The sequence below is a fragment of the Panthera onca genome, chromosome A3 (assembly GCF_046562875.1).
Source record: "Panthera onca isolate mPanOnc1 chromosome A3, mPanOnc1 haplotype 2, whole genome shotgun sequence".
Lineage (NCBI taxonomy): Eukaryota > Metazoa > Chordata > Mammalia > Carnivora > Felidae > Panthera > Panthera onca.
The window spans coordinates 126,518,029-126,533,200 of NC_138341.1; the positions used below are offsets into that span (position 1 = coordinate 126,518,029).

Consider the following 15,172-nt stretch of genomic DNA (forward strand, 5'->3'; position numbering starts at 1 on the left):
AAGTTTTTGTATAGACATACGTTTTCATTTCTTTTGGGGATCTACCTAGGAGTGGAGTTGCTGAGTCATGAGGTCGCTCTAGGTTTAACCTTTTTGGGAGCTAGATTGTGTTCTAAAGCACCTGCACCACATCACATCATGTCTTATAATATTTTGTGTCCTATATCAGCGTAGAGCTTTTGGTTGCAATAGATCAATCTACTTCAGGCAAGGGTGGGTTTCCCTGGGGCATAATCTTTTTTTTTTTCTCCATGATCCTTGCAGAAAGCCAGCAAGAGCAGATTGCTGGATCCTCTCTTGTCACCCACTCGGCCATGCTGCCATCCTGCTCCTCCCGGGATGCACCCCTATGTGCCCTCTGCCAGCAATGCCCTTTCCTCAGATATTTTGAGGGCTCCTTTCTTGTCACCATGCCTGCGTCACCTCAAATGTCATCTCCTTTCAGGAGCCTGACCCGACATCCTAAGGTAGCCTCCTCAGCCCCCAATCTCTGTTCTATTACCTTGGAATTATTTCTTTCATAGACCTCGATCACTTGCTGTACGTACTTTGCTTACTTTCGTGTTCGCTTTGGGACCATCCATCCTTCTTCGCTGTCTCCCCATCCCTTGGAACTCTAGCTTTGTGGGAGCAGGTCTCTGTGGTTCACCCTTCCATTTCCCATCCTGGAATAAGTGCCTGTGAGTGTGTTACCTTACATGGTCAAAGGGCACCTGGCTGGCTCAGTCGGAGGAGCATGTGACTCTCGATCTCAGGGTCCTGGGTTCGAGCCCCACGTGGGGTGTAGAGATTACTCAGATAAAACTTAAAAAAAAAAAAAAAGGAAGAAAGGACTTTGCAAATGTGGTTAAGGATTTTGAAATGGAAAGATTATCTGGAGTTATCTGAGTGGGCCCAATGTAACCATAAGGGTCTTTGGAAGAGGGAAGCAGGAGTGTCAGAGTCAAGAGAAGATGTGACAACAGAAGCAGAGGTGGGAGTGACGATAGAGGGGGGCCTTGAGCCAAGGAATGTGGGCAGTCTCTAGAAGTTGGAAAGGCAAGGAGACAGATTCCTCCCTAGAGCCTCCAGAAGGAATGCAGTCTCTGATGTTAGCCCTTTAAGACCCATTCCAGGTTTTTGACATCTGAAACTGTAAGATAATAAATTTGTGTTGCTTTAAGCCACTATGTGGCAATTTGCTAGAGCGGCAACAGGAAATCAATACAGCACTTAATAAGTATTTGTAAGTATTTGGTAAGAAGAGTGGATGAAGGCCTCACAACACCCACAGAGCTCTGCTGGCCTTGGCCAGCTGGTCGCAGCACTCCACGATACCTCTAGCAAAGTTAGGGCTCTGCCCTTCACCGAGTTCAGTTACTTTCTCTATGTTTGGGTCTCCACAGGCCATCTTGTTTTCCTTCCTGCCACCTACCAGCTTCTCCTTCTCTACCCTGCTTGGTTCTTGGTCAAACTTGCTTGTCTTTACATTTATGAAATATCTTGTTCTTCTCTCCTATTTTGGTTCCTTTTTTGTGTGTCTTTATACGCCACTATATTACATCCTATCTCTTCCATGGTTCTTATCCTCGTACCCTGTCTGCTTGGGGTCTAATCGCATCTTTGCTTGTCTGCTGATTGCTAGCTCAAGGAGGACTCTCTCTCTCTGTGTGCTGTAATTTTGGATTGTAGGAGCCCAGGGCCTCATTTCCTGTCCTTACTTTTGCATCTCAACCCAAGACCCACGACACCTCCCTCTTCTGGCACTCACAGTGTCAGTTTGCACTTACTGGTCTAGTTTTCGGTTCCATTTTTGTTTTTTGGCACGAGGGGATTCCCCTCACTTTCTTGGGAACTCAGTTTTTTGTTTGAAAGAATATTTGTTATCTTTTACCCAGAATTGTCAGATGTCTTTGTCGGGGCGGGGTGTTTCAACTTCTCTGAGTCTGCTGTACTGCTGGGGGTGACCTGCCTTCACTTTTCTTTTCTAGTATCTTCTCTCTGCCTCCCAGCTCTGGATATTGTTTCTGTTCTTTGCGTCCACTCTAGGACATGCTGTTTCTCTGTTCTTTATCCCTTCAGGCGCAAATCCTTTTATTAACTAGTTGATTCACTCCAGAGTTCCCCCCCCTTTTTTTTAAGTGTATTTATTTAGTTATTTACTTATTTAAGCAATCTCTACACTCAACGTAGGGCTCGAACTCATGACCCCGAGATCAAGAGCCACTGAGCCAGCCAGGCGCCCCCACTCTGTAGTTGTCTGATTCAAAGTCATACAAATGAAAATCTGACAAGTCAACCTGTTTCCTGTTTGGCTCAATATATTTGTGCCCGGCCACCTCAGAAATCACTAGGCAGCCCATGTATTTGGCTGCTGTTGGGGCTGATGCCCAAATGTGATCTAGTCAGCTGTGTTGTGAGCAGAAGTGGCCAAATACAGGGTACCAGAGACAGTGACTTCTGCCCTTCCTTTAGACGGACCCGTGGGTGGGGCAGGCATCATAATTGATGTGTGTGAAGGCTTATCCTTAACAGACTCTGCAATCCAGTTGATTGATAACAGCCAGAGGGTGGTTTAAAAAAAAATTTTTTTTTTTTTTAACGCCAGGATCTTCACTTGGCTTACACATTTATTTACCCCTGGCATAGATACCGTTTTCATGCCTCAACACATCCATTCCTCCGATGTTTCTACTCTATAATTACTAAATAATTAGAAGAAGGTTTATGCATTAAATAAGCTCACTGTCATCACTTTAAAACCTAACTTCATTAAAAAAAATAATAAAAAGAGAAGGAAACTGTAATTCCAGGGCTGGGGTCAGCCAACCTTTCAAAGCCCCAAGATTTGGGGCTCCCGGGGGGGCTCAGTCGGTTGAGTGTCCGACTTTGGCTCAGGTCATGATCTCGCGGTTCATGGGTTCGAGCCCCACAGCGGGCTTGCTGCTGTCAGCATGGAGGCCGCTTGGGATCCTCTGTCTGCCTCCCCCCTCTGCCCCCCCCCCCACTTGTGGTCTCTCAAAAATAAGTAAATATTAAAAAAAAAAAAAAAACAAGCCCCGAGATTCCATGATGGCATGCCATGCAGACAACAAAATAATGAAGACGCTCAACACGTCCCAATGTGAAAAGATGTTCCAGATATCTGCCGGAAGTGAAAAAAGTTACGGGCAAAGCAGGGCACATTAGTGCACCATCATTCGTGTACAAAAATTTATCCGTACATATACGTGTGTTTCTTTGTAAACACATCTCGTATACAACATCTAAGAGACTGGTAACGGTGGTTACCTCTGGAAGAGCACTTGGGTGGCCAAGGGCCTTGACCTGACATCTTGTTTGTGGAATTAAGAAAGAAACAAGGAAAGAAGGAAGGAAAAGAGGGAAGGAAAATGTAAGAAAAGCCCCACAGCCAAGGTGGGAAGAATCTGCTGGAGAGTCCTCAAATCTATCCTCCTCTGGAGGAGAGGGGTGGGGTTGAATCTGGCTCCTCAAGGCCACTGTCTCCACCACCTTCCCACTTCTCGGTTGAATTTATCCTGGGAAGGAGCGGGGGATTTGGTTCTCAGTTCTATATGCTAAGCCTGGCAAAAAGCCTGGGGGTTATGAAAGAGAACGTAGGGGCCAGAAAGTCACCCTCTCTGCTCAGTGCCTTTAAGCATTTGACTGTGAATCACAGTGACAAATATATTTCACACGGTGATTCAGCTTTCACACTTCTATATATACTTGAGGTAAAAATTTTAAGAAACAATACATACTACGGGAGATCCACTCTGATATTTCGTAAAATTCCATCACAAGTGTTTTAAAATAGTGGGCAGATCCCATGCTGTTGATTTGCAAACGCATGAATGGGTTTTGACTCACCATCTGGAAAACATGATATTGTCTCATGAAGCCAACTCCACTATTGCCTTTCGGAGACACTGATGTGTCCGTCTTCAAAGATGCCTTTTCCTATCTGAACCCAAAAGCTCCAACTTTGGTGATTCTTCCATTTCAGAACTTGGAGTTGCCTTGATTCAAAACATGACCATTGCTAGAAAACATCTCTGTCTCCTCTCATGGCGCCTTCTAGTCCCATTCCTCTGCTGGTCCTGGCGGGGTCTTAGGTTTCACATTGTCAAACTTTCTTTCTTTCTTTCTTTCTTTCTTTCTCTTCCTTTCTTTTTCTTTCTTTCTTTCTTTCTCTTCCTTTCTTCTTTCTTTCTTTCTTTCTTTCTCTTCCTTTCTTTTTCTTTCTTTTCTTTCTTTCTTTCTCTTCCTTTCTTTTTTCTTTCTTTCTTTCTTTCTTTCTCTTCCTTTCTTTCTTTCTTTCTCTTCCTTTCTTTTTCTTTCTTTCTTTCTTTCTTTCTCTTCCTTTCTTTTTTCTTTCTTTCTTTTTCTTTCTTTCTTTCTTTCTCTTCCTTTCTCTTTCTTTCTTTCTTTCTTTCTTTCTAACTTTCTTTCTTTTTCTTTCTTTCTTTCTTTCTTTCTTTCTCTTCCTTTCTTTTTTCTTTCATTCTTTCTTTCTTTCTCTTCCTTTCTTTTTCTTTCTTTCTTTCTTTCTTTCTCTTCCTTTCTTTTTTCTTTCTTTCTTTTTCTTTCTTTCTTTCTTTCTCTTCCTTTCTTTTTCTTTCTTTCTTTCTTTCTTTCTTTCTTTCTAACTTTCTTTCTTTTTCTTTCTTTCTTTCTTTCTTTCTTTCTTTCTTTCTTTCTTTCTCTTTCTTTCTTTCTTTCCTTCTCTTTCTTTCTTTCTTTCTTTCTTTCTTTCTTTCTTTCTTTCTTTCTTTCTTTCTATGTTTGTTTATTTTTGAGAGAGACAGGGTGTGAGTGAGGGAGGGGCAGAGAGAGAGGGAGACACAGAAACTGAGGCAGGCTCCAGGCTCTGAGCACATAGCGTGATGCAGGGCTCGTGCTCGAGAACTGCAAGATCTTGACCTGAGCTGAAGTCGGAAGCTTAACCCACTGAGCCACCCAGGCGCCCCTGACATCATCAAACTTTCTAAATAGAAAGACTTCATTAATAAGATCTCTTTTTCTTTATATTTTATGATTACTAGTACCTGTTAAAATGTTTCTTTTAAGAGAGAGGTACAAGGAAATTCATTGTAACGGTAACAGACAGGAAACAAACTGAGTGTCTACTAATAATATCCACATCCTTGTGAAAAACATGACAGCTCTCTATGTACTTTGTCATAAGGTCCTTGCAAAGACAAGGGCCAAAACATTGTGGACATTATGCTCTTGTTTATATGAGAAGCAATACATATATAAGTTTGGGTAGGCATAGACTATCCCTGGAAGGACAAGTAAGAAAATGGTGATGGTGGGGGTGCCTGGCTGGCTCAGTTGGAGGAGAGTGCAACTCTTTTTTTTTTTTTTTTAAGTTTACTTATTTATTTTGAGAGAGAGAGACAGAGAGAGAGAGCGTAAGGGGGAGGGGCAGAGAGACAGGGAGAGAGAGAATCCCAAGCAGGCTCCCTGTTGTCAGTGCAGAGCCCAGCTCGAGACTTGATTTCATGAATTGTGAGATCATGACCTGAGCTGAAATCAAGAGTCGGATGCTTAACTGACTGAACCACCCAGTGCCCTGTGGTGTGACTCTTGATCTCCGGGTTGTGAGTTCAAGTCCCACGTTGGGTATAGAGGTTACTTAAAAATGAAATATTAACAAGAAAAAGAAAAAAAGAAAATGTGATGGTAGTATCCCTGGAAAGAAGAAGATCTGAGAGCACGGGTGGGTAGAGGGTTACTTTTTATTTCTTTTTTTAAATTTTTTTTTTTTTTTACGTTTATTTTTGGGACAGAGAGAGACAGAGCATGAACAGGGGAGGGGCAGAGAGAGAGGGAGACACAGAATCTGAAACAGGCTCCAGGCTCTGAGCCATCAGCACAGAGCCCGACGCGGGGCTCGAACTCACGGACCGTGAGATCGTGACCTGAGCTGAGGTCGGACGCTCAACCGACTGAGCCACCCAGGCGCCCCGGGTTACTTCTTATTTCTTACAAACTCTTTTTACCTTCTGAATTTCTACCATTATTTAAAATTTTTTTCTTTTCAGAGGCACCCGGGTGGCTCAGGTCATGGTCTCGTGGTTTGCGAGTTCGAGCCCCACATTAGGCTCACTGCTGTCAGTGCAAAGCTCCCTTCGGATCCTCTGTCCCTCTCTGTGTCCCTCCCCTGCTTGTGTGCTTGCTCTCTCTCTCTCTCTCTCCTTCTCAAAAAGAAAATAAACAGTAAAAAAATTTTTTCTTTTCACATCTCTGAGCGTGATGTGAAAATTACCAATCTCACAAGTGCATTAACCACAATGGACACTTAAAAAAAAACCAACAGCTTTATTGAGATGTGATTCACATGCCATAAAAGTCACCCTTCTAAAGTATATGCTTCAGTGTTTTTTAGCATATCCCTCGCGTCACACTATCATTGCCACTACCTGATTTCAAAATATTTTCATCCCTCCAGAAATGCTGCACCCCTCCTTTGCCACCATCTCCCACGCTCCCCTCCTCCTGTCCCTAGCAACCACCAACCTACTTTTTGTTTCTTTAGACTTGCTAATTCTGTACATTTCATATAAATGGAATTATGTGATATATGACTGGCCCCCTTTGCTTAGCATGATGTTTTCAAGGTGCACCCATGTTATAGCACGTATCAGTACTTCATTTCTTTTTATTGCCAAATAATATTCCATTGAGTGGGTACACATTTTGGTGGGACCATTTATCAGTCGATGGTCATTGGGGTTCTTTCCATTCTCGACGATAATGAGTAGCCATCATTCACTTGAATAATTTGAATATAACGACTAGATCATTTGACTATAATGAATAGAGTTGCCATAAACGTTTCTGTACAGTTTTTGTTTTTGTTTTATTAAGTAGGCTTCCTGCGCAGCACCGAGCCCAGAGCGGGGCTTGAACTCACCACCTGAGATCAAGACCTGAGCTGAGATCAAAGGACATCAAGAGGGGCGCCTGGGTGGCTCAGTCGGTTAAGCGGCCGACTTCAGCTCAGGTCACGATCTCGCGGTCTGGGAGTTCAAGCCCCGTGTCGGGCTCTGGGCTGATGGCTCAGAGCCTGGAGCCTGCTTCCGATTCTGTGTGTCCCTCTCTCTCTCTCTGCCCCTCCCCTGTTCATGCTCTGTCTCTCTCTCTGTCTCAAAAATAAATAAAATGTTAAAAAAAAAAAAACAAAGGACATCAAGAGTCAGATGCTTAGCCGATTGGGCCACCTGGGTGCCCCAGCTGTGTAAGTTTTTGAGTGGACTTAGGTTTTAAATTCTCTTGGGAATATATTTAGGGGTGGAATTGCTCTAGGTTTCACATTTTGACGAGCTGCCGAGCTGTTATGTAAAATGGCTGCACCTGGATGGCTCAGCCAGTCGAGCGCCCGACTTCGGCTCAGGTCATGATCTCACGGTCCGTGAGTTTGAGCCCTGAGTCGGCTCTGTGCTGACAGCTCAGGGCCTGGAGCCTGCTTAGGATTCTGTGTCTCCCTCTCTCTCTGCCCCTCCCCCGCTCATGCTCTGTCTCTCTCTCTCTCTCTCTCTCTCTGTCAAAAATAAATAAACATTGAATGGCTGCAGCATTTTACAGTCCCTACCAGCAGCATATGAAATTCCAGTTTTTCCTCATCCTTCCAACGCTTTTTTTTTTTTTTTTTTTTTTTTTTTTTTTTTTTTAAATTTTAGCCCTCCAACGATGGGTACTTATAAAGCATTTGGTAGCAAACTAATTTTTTTTTCCCTAAAGCAAACACATTTAATAAGTAAGTCCCAGAGGGGGAAGAAAAAAACCCAAAAAGCAAAAAGCAAAAAGTGAACTGGGCTTCAGAGTCTTCCTACTGTGTGGAGTCATTTGCAGGTTACGGGGATGGGGGAAGTCTATTGCAGGCAGCCAGCTGCCAATTTCAGCTGGGTCCCGAGACGGCTCTGGAACGAAAATCACAGGTCACCCAACCCCTGTTCTAGGTTTAAAGCAAGAGGTGTGGACAAGGTTACTCTGGGTCAGAAGGCTCACGCTGCTTTTTGCCAACTAAAGATGGGCTTTAAATGCGATTCTTCACAGAGGTGTTTTCCTCTTTTAAGCAGAACAACAAATAAAGCGTTCACTGGCTGGAAATCTCTTTTGCCTGTGTGTGTGTGACTCCAGCTCAGCTGTGTGTCCTACCCAGGAGTGGACAGGTTCAGAGTGCACCCAGCCTCGGGGCGGAGCCTGGACCGGGGCCAACTCATTTTCAGGTTGGGTATTTCAAAACAGAGTGTCAGGCATGTGCAGGGTTTAGGTATCCACCCAAGCATTCTATTTTCACTTGCAGGGAAATTTCAGACTATAAGAAGTATGATGTGGCAAAATGGGGGGAGAGGAGGAAATTGTGACTAACCTTTGGGTATTAATTCCTGCACACCCCAAGTATAGAGCCACTGTATGTGATCATTATTAACATTTATCGAAGGTGTGCTTTGTGCTTGATCCTGTTTTTAGGGCTTTCACTGTATTGTTTTATGTAATCCTCCCATGAAATAGGTGTTATTTTAGTTCCCATTTTAGGACATGGAGGCACAGAAAGTTCAAGCAACCAGTCATTATCACACAGGTTGATAAGTAGCAGAACCAGCTGAGCAAGTCAGGCAGTGGGTGCAAAGCCCACACTCTTAACCACTAGGCTATATTGTCACAGTAAAGGAAGAATGCAGGGGACTGTCAGGGGGACAGGGACGAGAGCTGAGCCTCTGGGTTGTCCCTAAACAACTGAGAAACATTTACTTATCCTCTCAAAGGGAATGGTTGAAATAGTAAATGCTTGGATTCCCAGATTGCCTTGCAGCCAGGGGTGACCATGTGGCTCCTCTCTCCACTATGATGAGATGTAAGGGGACATTTGCTGCAGGGGCATGGGGGCCATGAAGGGCAGTAGGGAAGTTTGGGGAAAGAGTTGTATGTCTGAAAAAAAAAAAAAAAAAACGGGGAGAGAGGCGGCATCTGTCTTGACGCCTATTCACTTTTCTGCTTTCCTGCATTCTAACTGGAATTGGAATTGGTGTGATTCTTCAGCTGTGGCAGCCATCTTGTGCCCATGAGGTTATAAACTAAGGACAGAAAGCCAATATGCTGAAGATGACAGAGGAGGATTGTAACATTCTGGTTCTTGATGAGCATACTCTGGATCTGTCTACTTTTAGACATATGTGACAATTAAATGTCTTTATTGTTTATGCATCTATGGAGAGACAATAAAGCATAACAGTTAAGATTATAGGCTTGTGAGCCTGGGTTTATACCCTGACTCTAGCATTTAGTACCTTATACCGTTGGGCAAGTTACTCACTTGTTCAACGCTTCCATTTATTCATGCATAAAATGGAGATAATGAAAGACCCACTGCTTAGGGTTATCACAAGGGTTAAATGAATTAATATATATAATGGACTTGGAATTGTGTCTGGTAAGTATGTTTTCTATGAGTGCTGGCTACTATTATCTTTTTTTTCTTTTCTGCCAGAAATTTTTATTTTGGAAAATTGCAAGTCTACAGGAAAATTTCAACAACACAATAAACACCTGCATACTCTGAATCTAGATTTACTAATCGGTAAAATTTTGCCACGTTTGCTCACATGCAGTCTCTCTCTCTGTGCACGCACGCGGGTTATATTTTTCTCCACTTGAATTATTTGAGAGTAAGTTGAAGGCAGGCTAGTTAGCATGATTACCGGTCTAGCAGCCTGTTACTTGCATACACAGCATGTGACCCAAGCTAGACCAATTGAACAAATTTCTCTCTCTCTCTCTCTCTCTCTTTTTTTTTTTTGATTTTAAGTAATCTCTACACCTAAGGGGGGCCTCGAACTCACAACCCCGAGATCAAGAGTTGCGTGTTCTATCAACGGAGCCAGCCAGGCACTCCTTGAATTTGAATCTTGGAATAGGGTGATGAGAAGATAGAAAAAAATGATTGAGCTCTAGATTTACTGTTGGTTCTGGAGAAGATATTCGGGATCTTCTTTTCCCCTGGTTTCTGACATTTCTGGGCCTGATCTTCTAGTTTTCCCTTTGATTCTGTGAGTTCCTGCCTATCATTTTACTCCATCCCATAGTCTATTGTTGTTGCTTGCAACCCAAGAGCCCTGAAGGACACAGCTGTCCTTGAGGAAGGGAGCACCTATCCTGGGAGTGTGGAGGTAGAGGCTTCGTGAAATCACAATTGTTGTAGGCAGAATCTCTTCATTTTTGGAGGGCTTTAGCTGGGTGACCTTATAATCTCATTCTCACAGCATTATGGTTCTGTGTACCCTAGGCCAAGGCAATTTGATTGGGGTAATTTCAGGATTTGAGACTACTCTTCCTACCTCCTGAAAGTTTTCAGCCACAGCTCAGCAAAAGCACACACACGTAGAATGTTTCAGTTATCAATTGCTGTTAACAAACCACTGCAAAATTTAATGGTTTAAAGAACAACCATTTTATTATCTCTCATGATACTGTAGGATGATTTGGCTCAGTGGGTGGTTCTTCTGTTCTCGATCTTATTGGTGGGGACTGCAGTCCCCTGAGCCTCCAGGGACTGGCATGTGAAAAAAGGCTGACTCATGGGGCTGGCAGTAACTACTGGCTGGGATCTTAGCTGGGACTGTTGACTGGAGTGCCTCCCTTTTTTTTCCACGTGGACTCTCACTCTCCATGTGGCTTGGGGTTCCCACAGCATGGAGGCTGGGTTCCAAGAGGAAAGAAATGGAAGCTGCCAATCATCTTAGGGCATGAGCTGAAAGTCTCACCATAAAACTGCCACCATTTTCATTCATCGAACAGTTCCAGAGCAACCCCAATTCAAGAAAGAGGAAAGAAAATTTACTCCTTGATGGAGGCGCAACTGTGCAAACAGGACGGAATGATAGCAGACATCTTCACAGACTATTTACTAGAGCCTTTCACTCATTTGGCTTAGATTTGAAGTCAAGAATAGTATATTCCAGGGGTGCCTGGTGACTCAGTCCGTTAAGCATTGGACTTTGGCTCAGGTCATGATCTCGGGGTTGGTGGGCTGGAGCCCCTCTTAGGGCTCTGTGCCAACAGCGTGGAGCCTGCTTGGGATCTTCTGTCTCCCTCTGTCTGCCCGCCCCCTGCAAATAAATAAACATTAAAGAAAAAAAAAAAAAAGAATAGTGTTTCCCAAATGTCACATCGAAACCTTGCCAAATTCAGCACAGAAGTTGCTTCCTCCTAGAAGCTTTTTCCAATACCCCTTGAGTTAAAAGGTCTATTCTTGGGTTCCCAAACAACTTGTATATATTTTTTATTTTCATTTTTCGTATTTTTTACTTATTTTTTTAACATTTATTTATTTATTTTGAGAGAGAGAGAAAGTGTGCGCACAGGTGCAAGTGGGGGTGGGGCAGAGAGAGAGAATCCCAAGTAGGCTCTGTGGCGTCAGAGCAGAGGGGCTAGATCCCATGAACCATGAGGCTGCTGTGGGGCTTGATCCCTTGAACCGGGAGATCGTGACTTGGGCTGAAATTAAGAGTCAGACGGTCAACCGACTGGGCCACTCAGGAGCCCCCAGGAGTCCCCATACTTTTTAATTGTTAATATTAGTTACACCTGCTGTGAATCTATGTATTCTATATGCATATGTATCTATACATATCTATAACATATTTATATGCGTAGATATATATATTTTGGCCACATAAAGTAACCCATTTATTATAGGCTAGCAATGTTTCAAATGGTGGAACTTCTCCCGGTCTTTCTACTCCTTTAGTCTTCTGATGGGACTGTAGAGCTGGTAGTGTAGGTCCGGGTACCACCGGCCACCGTTTTCATGCAGGAGCCACAGTGCCAGATCCCCACAGCTTTTCTTTTCATCTTGGTTTTGCCACAGAAGGAGCAAATGTACTTGGCGCTCTAGCTTATTTCAATCTTCACCATTTTCCTGTGGGAGGCACCTTAATAGGTCCCATATTTACTAATGATTCCCAACTTCTTGCTGTGTTTAGTCATGTTGCCACAAACTAGGTCTGAGACCAGAGAGCTGAATATATATGTGTACGTGTACACACACACACACACACACATACATATAAGTATGTATGTATATATATGTACATGTATATATATGCATATACATATTTACGTATATGTATATATATAATTGATAGATTGATTTCTTTTTTACCTTCTTTCCTTTCTTCTTTTCCCCTCCCTTTCCTTCCTTCTTTCTTTCTTTCCGTTTCCTTCACAATTATTTAAGTGCCTACTCTAAGCCAGACACTAATCTGGGTGCTGGAGACGCTTGAGTGAACTGAACAAATTCCCTGCCCTCTTGGAGCATTTGGTTTGGAAGATCTACTTGATCTTCTATGTTTTTTTTTTTTTTAACTTTTTTTTAAAGTTTATTTAAGTAATCCATACACCCAACTTGGGGCTCAAACTCACGACCCTGAGATTAAGAGCTGGAAGCTTCTTCACTCACCCCTGATCTTCTTTGCTTTAGAAGATCTACCTGAATGACAATAGGTAGCAGAGATCTGAATGACAATGGGGAGCACGCCAGGAGGAATGAAAACTGCCGGAGAGCAAAGGGAACAAACAGCACAGCAAGCGACAGTCCCTGAGGCATGTTTGGGAAGTTCTCGAAACAAGAGGAATGTTAGTGTCTCGCACAGGATAAGAAATTAGAAAAGATCTATTACCTGAGATCGGAGAGGGAAGCAGAGACCAAGCCAGTTAGGGTCTGGGTTTTATCCCAAATGCAATAGGATGTCACTGGAACATGTTCAGGTTGGAAGTGACATGATTTAGTGCATGAGTTTTCAAAGATCCCTCTGGCTACTGTGTGGGGAATGTTTTGGGGATTACTAAAGGGAAAAGCAAGGAGAGCTTCAGTCGTTCAGGTGAAAGTTCATGCAGGGTCTTAGCATTCATTTCGGGATCCTCAACATCCAACCACAGTGTTTATTATTTGTTGTTTGGTGAGGGATTGAATACAAGTAGCATATACCGTCTGAGTGAGTACTCTCGCTAAACTACGTAGTGGGTCCTGAGAATACTACGTCAGAGAATGAAAGAGACAAAAGCTCTACCTTCATGGAGTTTTCATCCTAGTGAGGAAAAGAGATAATAAGTACCGCAAGTAATCAAAAATATGTTGTTTCCAATGATAAAAAATGCTATGAAAAGAAATGAAGCAGGGAAGCGGGATAGAGAAAACTGAGACCACAGTGGGCGGGAATTTAAAATAGAGCAATCAGGGAAAGCCTCACTGAAGAAGTGACATTTGGACAATGAGGGGTGGGGAGGAAGATGAGGGAGGGTGTTGTTTAAACTTTCCGGTGGTGGTGGGGGTAGGGGTGGGGCGGGGAGCGAACCAGGCAGAAATAGCAGAGGCAGGGCCTCTGAGGTCAAGGTGTGGTAGCTATGTTGGAGGGACCCCAAGGAGTCCAAGTGGGCCTGGAATACAGCAGTGGGCTGGACAAGAAGCGGGTGATGGTGACTGAAAGGGGATAGACAGGTTGTGTGGGCTCTTCAGGTTACTGTAAAGGTTTTGGAGGACAGACATAAAATGACTTGGTTTTTATCAGGACCTCTCTGCCTGCTACGTTGAGAGTGGGCTGGAATGGAAGCCGGGAGAACAGCGAGAAAGCTACTGCAGTAGTCCAGGTGGGAAAGGATGGGAGCAGAACATAAAGTGGTTTTTTTATTCTACTCACACTCGAGACATTTAACACTGATTCAACAGTATTATCTAATATAGAGTCTATATTACACCCCCCCCTTCCTGCCGTCCGTTTTGCATGAAAGAAAAAAAAATCTTGATCCAATCAAGGCTCACCTACTGCCATTTGGTTTTCACCTCTTCCGTGCTTTTTTAAGAGCCCAGGCAAGGTGTTTCGTAGCATGTCCCACATTCTGGATTTGCCTGGTTGTTTCTTCATAGTTAGGTTCAGGTCGGCTGTTTTTTTTTTTTTTTTTTTTTTTTTTTTTTTTTTTGGCAAGGATACTACTACAGAGGTGGCGTTGTGCCATCCCCATTGCATCATATCAGGAGACAAGTCATGTCAGTTTGATCCATTACTGGTGAAGCTAAGTGATAGTGTTTGGTGATTAGATCTCTCGGTTGAGATGGTGTCCGCTGCAAAGCAAGCTATTCCGTGGGATACTTGGGGGCTGAATATATAGTGAATATACTATCACCCAGCAACCTTTCGCCCGGTGACTTTAGCATCTAATGAAGAGCCCGGTGGCTTCTGACCGTGTGCCTCAGTTTGCTCCTCCGAACAATGAGGATAACAGTGGTCTCGAAGGGATGCTTGTTGCGAGGATCAGTACTTGGCATACAATGAACGCTAGGTAAAGGTTAGATACTACTGGACGAAGGCAAGTGTGACAAGATTGAGGGCAGGGCTGAGGCTGCGCTCCAACGCTCCGGAACCCGCCGCGGCTCCCAGGCGGCGAGCCAGGGACGCCGGCCTGGGGGTCCTCCCCGCCACGCCCTCGCGCCGCGCGAGCGCGGCCGGGCGGGGGCACCCAGCGCCCAGGCCGCGCAAGGCCCCCTGGGACCGGTAGTGCTGGGCGTGGCCTCGGGACTACATATCCCGGAGGCCCCCGCGTCGCGGCTCCAGCCGCTGCCGCCTCAGCCTCCACACAGCGACGGCGGCGGCCGCGGCGGCTGAGTCGGTGGCGGCGGCGGTGGCGGCGGCTGCGGGCTGAGCGGCGAGTTTCCGATTTAAAGCTGAGCTGCGAGGAAAATGGCGGCGGGCGGTGAGTGGAGATAAAGGAGGAGCGGCGGCGGGCGAGGGGGTGGAGTGCGAGGCGGGGGTGAAGAGGGCGAGTCCCCGGGTTGCCGCGAGCCGGCGGCTTCGCGGCTCCGCGGAGGCGCTGAGGGGCGCGCCGAGCGGGGGGCGCGCTGGGATAGTTTTGGGGTGTCGGGGCCGCGCCGCTTCCCCGCAGCCCGGGGCGGCCCCGCGGCCGGAGGAGGGGACTTGAGGTGGGGCGGCAGCCGGCTTGGGAGTCGGAGGGGGTCCCCGCGCGGAGGGGTCACCCCGAGGAGTTTCGGGGTGGGGGGGGGACCGCGGGGGCCCACTTTTCCCCTCCTGTCCCTGAAGTTTTGTCTTTCCCCAGCCCTTGGGGCTGCTTCAGGAAGCTCCCCGCGTCCGCCTCCCGCTGCCTCGGCTCCTTCGCAGTTATTCGGAGGAAT

At 45.2% G+C, this 15,172-nt stretch overlaps 1 protein-coding gene, 1 long non-coding RNA gene and 1 pseudogene across 13 annotated transcripts in view; 1 reads left to right on the forward strand and 2 right to left on the reverse strand.

Moving 5' to 3' along the window:
* Positions 1 to 15,172, reverse strand: part of LOC144615867 (uncharacterized) — a 742,065-nt gene that overhangs the window by 635,672 nt on the left and 91,221 nt on the right. The gene's annotated exons all lie outside the window — the stretch shown is intronic.
* LOC132672368 (large ribosomal subunit protein eL43 pseudogene) lies at positions 11,687 to 11,976 on the reverse strand (annotated as a pseudogene).
* NCOA3 (nuclear receptor coactivator 3) overlaps positions 14,570 to 15,172 on the forward strand; it is a 139,491-nt gene continuing 138,888 nt past the window's right edge. For 7 of the 12 annotated variants that reach the window (XM_078444004.1, XM_078444008.1, XM_078444011.1 and 4 more), the window contains exon 1: positions 14,571 to 14,736. The gene's annotated coding sequence lies outside the window, so the exon portion shown is untranslated. Of the gene's footprint in view, positions 14,737 to 15,172 lie in introns of all 12 variants that reach the window. The other 5 variants (XM_078444013.2, XM_078444014.2, XM_078444015.2 and 2 more) reach the window with 1 other exon arrangement.